The sequence below is a fragment of the Teleopsis dalmanni genome, chromosome 2 (genome assembly GCF_002237135.1).
Source record: "Teleopsis dalmanni isolate 2A chromosome 2, ASM223713v2, whole genome shotgun sequence".
NCBI classification, from domain to species: Eukaryota; Metazoa; Arthropoda; class Insecta; order Diptera; family Diopsidae; genus Teleopsis; species Teleopsis dalmanni.
This window is the reverse complement of record NC_051847.1, coordinates 231,960,341-231,965,656: the sequence shown is the minus strand read 5'-3', so window position 1 is coordinate 231,965,656 and position 5,316 is coordinate 231,960,341.

Below are 5,316 nucleotides of genomic sequence, written 5' to 3'. Positions count from 1 at the left end.
AACGCATGATGGATTTAATTATTTTTAAAAACCAGTTTTTTACAGATAAATGTTTAAATTATTAAATCTATATATTAATCAATTAAGGTCGGTCAATATTCCATTGCCATTTTAGTTAAATTATTACAACTGTCGAAGTTATTTAATAACCCTGATAGAAAATTTTTTTCTTATGTTAGATGTCGAGGTTTCTATAGGCACTTCAATTTCTATCTGTATTTTTTTTTTTGATTTTTTGACTACAATTAATAGACCATCATTATGAACTGATCAGATATTAATTTTTCATCAGCAGATAATATAACTTTTAGTCTCTTTTTGGTGTCAACTTCTGTGGTGTTAGATAATTTACGTATTACGTAGGTTTTTACGAAATGAGGAGTAGTTTATTGCGGTTGTCTATGTATATGTCTAAAGCTTTTCCTACTCTATTTCTGAAATTATTTGTTCATTTTATATTGTAGGCGTTTATGTGTGTTCTTATGAAAGTTGTATAACCTACTTTTAATGGTCTGTGAACTGATGATATTGCGAAGACCAAGTTTTTGCTTCTCATTTTAATAATGTTTCTAATTATATTTGTAATTATATGTGATGGTATTATCGAAACTGTTTCTACTTAATTTATCTGCCTTTAATCGTTTCTTCAAATTTTATACATCTTCAATTAATTTAAGTTTAAGAAATTTGCAGGCTATATAATCATTTTAGAGTCCATTCGAGGTAAAGTCCTAAAATCAATTATTTAAACTACTTTATAGTAACGATTAGCATTAAAAATATTTTTGATATAACAACTGTTTTTGTAGAGTTTATATAGGCAATGATTTTAAGACAAAACTATTTAGTGCTCATAGAAAGCATTATTGTGACAAATAGTTTTGTTCTGCTTTAGTTATTATTGTAATTGCACTTTAATGTGATAGAATGCAATAAATAATGATCACATTCAAACATCATCTTATATTTATATTGTTTTTAACAAAAATATATCGTTTACTGAAGGAAATTAAAATATATGAGAATAAATACATATCTAATATATTATTTAAAAATAAAAAGAACATTCGGGGCATTCCTTTTTAAGACGACGGGCAGATGATGTTTAGAAATAAATAATATGACTAAATTTTACCTGAAGATGATTATATAGTCGAAAAATTGGTGTATTGTTACTGGTTTTTTCAATTTTTGTATATAATAATTTATTTACATTTTATATACATTTTGGCTTTGAACTTACTGCAACGACTGGTGGAGTCATCTGCCGGAATTATTTTAATAAATTTGATTTTATTGAAATTCGAATAAATACTATTATTTATTATTTTTATATTACCATTAAAAGCGATAATGCTTGAAAATCTAAAGTTAATAACTAAATAATCTCTGTGTCGAATATAACCGTAGTTAGCTCTAGTGTCTAATGTAAATAAGATTATTACATATGTCAAGATATACAATCAAGACCATAAAATATATTTTTTGTATATTTATTTTTAAAAAACTTTTTATTATTCAATTTTCCGCGCATTGCCAGCATTTAAGCAAATAAAATACATTTAAATAAAAATTAATATAAATAAACCGTATGAATTTCGGTTCATATAGTGTTCCAAAATCGCTATATTTAGTTCTTGTAAATAAATTTAGTTAACCCAAATTTAGAATGACTTAAGAAGGGATTCAGAAGGGATTTACTTTAGCGAATAATCATAGAACGAGTTGACAACTAAAGTAAATTACTTATAAGCTGGTTTGTTTGAGAAGTAAAGTTTCAGCATTAAAAACTAACGAAAATAAAACAAACTAAATTATATTTAACACAATCACTTTAAACTAAATTAAATGATTCCCTAAAATTTTATTTAACAATTATGTTTATTATGTTACGTTGGCAATTTTTTCTCAATTCGTTAATTATTCGTTTGGTTTGCTGGGTATGAAAAATATTTCCAACACATTAAATTCCTTGTGTTGGTATAATTTCTATTAAAAATGGTTTGCGTACATAGTAAGTCATTCGGTATAAAAGCTTACTTCTATCACCGATATTTATATCGTATTAATAAAATATTACGAGATTTCTTTACAATAATACGGTATGTGACTAAGTTATTCAAGCTTTTATCTATCCATCCTAAAGCTTAAAGTTAATTTTGTGTAATACAAAAATCTTTAACATTTTATTATATTAAATCAAAAAAATATATATAAGATTAAAATTTTATTTAAACAAATTAATTATAATTATAATTATAATTCAATTATAACACACATTAATTATAAATTTAATTATTACTTGTATATAATAAAATAAAGGAATTTAATATATTTAATTGTTATTTGTAGATAAAAAAAGTAGATAAACAACTCGAATATATTTCAAGAATGCTTTATACCATGGTCAGACAGCCAAATTTTCTTAATTTCGTAAAAATGAAATTAAGTTAATTTCGAAAGTGTTCACACTGCTCCAAATTAAAGAAAAAATATGTTTTTTGTTTTTAAATCGAATGTTAAAAATGATATGCTTCAAACGCCATTTGTATCTGTATGTGAATTATTATTTTTCATTTTATTTTAAATTAATAAAGCACTTACATTTTTTTTCTTTACTCAAATTTAAAAATTGGCACTAGTTTCAAAATATTTTCCAGGTTTTATTAAAGTTAACTGGGATTGACATTAACTAAAAAAAAATGTCAATTTTTCATTATCTCAACTTTATCTTTTGCTTAAAATATATCTTATGCATAGTTGCATTTGAAATGTTCCTTAATTTCAGTCTTCGTTTCTACGAAATTAAGGCAATTTTCTTTCATTGCGTTCTAACCTTAAAACTGAATTTTGTATGAAAAAACAACTTAATTCGCTGAAACGGAGAAGAAATTGAGGTGTGTCTGAACATACTAGTATTAAGCTAAATTTTTTTAATCAAAGCTTATACAGTGTTGTGTGGGAGTTTTAATGTCTTCTAATATGGCGTTCGATTAGATCTGATATGATTGACAATTTTTTTAGGAAACAATTATATAATCTCTTCTTTTATAATATAGTAAAACATTGTAGCATAAAGTTGGGAAGAGCTAGTGAGATAGTCTTTGATACTGTCATCAAAAGATGGCAGATATGCTAGATATAAAACACCGAATGGAAACCCAATAGATTAACGCAGAAAGAAATGCATATACATTGTGAGTTCAAATTAAAAATATTATAATTTAACATGAATGTAATATAATAGTTACAATAATATTGAAAAGAGAACAGAGCCAGTTAGTATTATACGCACAAACCTAGTTATATAAAAATAAAGTAATCAGCTTGGTTAACATAAGACTTTAAAATTGTCTGTGAAATGCACTTTAATTGATTAGTAGTTGCTTTACTTTATTGCTAGTGTGAGAAAGGAATCACACAGTATGCTCTGTACTGCATTTACCTAATACTTTCATAATTTGGTCCATCTTCAATCCACTAAAATCGTTTGATTATATAAGTAATTCTTAGTATTTTGGATTGTATATATATATTATGGTTATTTATATATTATAATGGCTAGAATTTTACTATCAATCAAACCCAAATCTATAGTTATGAGATAATAATAACACTGTAGGTTAATAATTTTATTGAGCGGAGTTTCGACATAGCGACCAGTGTACTATTATATAATTGCACAAATCTTTGATGCAGTTTATTCTTTTTCTGCAGAATATGGATTTAAGATTAAAGTTTTGGTCTACTGTTATTCCAGTTTATAAATCTTTCGTATCAGTACGAATAGATTTATTGCAAAGTTTCAATGGCTTTTTTATGTATTTTATGATTGCTTAGGTATCTTGCCAGCCCTTAGACAGGAGCGGTTTAAGGAGTGAAGTAGATAATTTTTTTTTAAATTATTAAAATTATTTGAAGAACATCCATAACAAACCGTTCCTCCCGAATTAAATTTAATTATTTAATTTATAAAGAGGTTTTTTTCGAACAGTAGTGAACTACAACAATAAAAATTTTATTTACTTTTTTTTTATATTATTTTAATTAATTGGATTTTTATTTTTTTTGAGACTGCAAGTACCAGGATTCGAACTCGGGTGCTGCCAAATGTGAAGCTCAGAAGCAGCGCACCTTAACCAACTGATTCAAAACCGTATTTGACTTATTTGTTCGCATCTTTTTCTGGAGTTTTGTTACTTTTTCTATGAAAGTTTTTATTAACAATTTTATTTGCTGTTTATATATATTAGAACGAAATCATAAACCAGCTGTAGAATAATTATATATATATATATGTATATATATATTTTTTTTTTGTTTTTTTTTTGTATTGTAATGCCTTACTATTCTATGCATCTGTTGAATTTCAGAATATTACTCTCCGAATAGTACTCTCCGATAGTAGTGGTTAAGCATAAAACGGAGTATGGAATTCTGAATCGAGTTATATTATTTTTATTATCGAATCGTTATCGTTAAAAGTTATACAAAAAATAATATATTTCTATCGTTCACATAAACTTAAGAGACAAGTTATTGTTAGTGAGACATAAAGCAAAATGATTGTGACCTCTGTCAGGGTATTTAATGATTATGCACTTCCATTGATTTTAGCTGGCCTATTAAATCGATACCGTCTAAAATAATGGTATTTATTTTATATTTAGACTCCGAAAGCAGGTGTGAAATTCTAGAAGTTTTTAGTTCTGTAAGCAGTTTATCCGCTTCTACTTCTTACGGGCTTGATTTTTGTAATGAATATTAATTTTTTAAAGATAAGGTATTTTTCAGTGGCACCATCTCTTCTGTAGTTAAACTGATTAAGCTCTGAATATTTAAACGCTATTAACTTATGAATCAGATATAAACAATTGCGCTCAATAATTATAATTAGCGATATTGTTTGTAACAAATTTAAGATATCACGTATTTGTAATCATGGATAAACGATTACAAGTTAAATATTTTCTCACTTCTATAAACGTAATATCGAAAAGGTTCTTCTAGGATTCCATTTGAATATTTTAAAGGTCAACGTGAGGTCAGACTCAACTTAATTATGTTTGATGTTTTCGACAATAAAATTCGAAGCTTTTGGTCAGTGAAAATCAAAGCATTAGAGCACTTGCTCTTGGCATATAAAACCTATTCTTACATGGTGTTGTTATGTTCCCACATAAATTCTAAGACAACAAGCCCCAACCTCTACGAAAATTTATGAAAAATTTTAACTTATGGGGTTAAATTAATAATAACAAATGTTTAAAATTGAACAATATTGAGTGATTTCTCCTCTCTCACACTGACATCAAA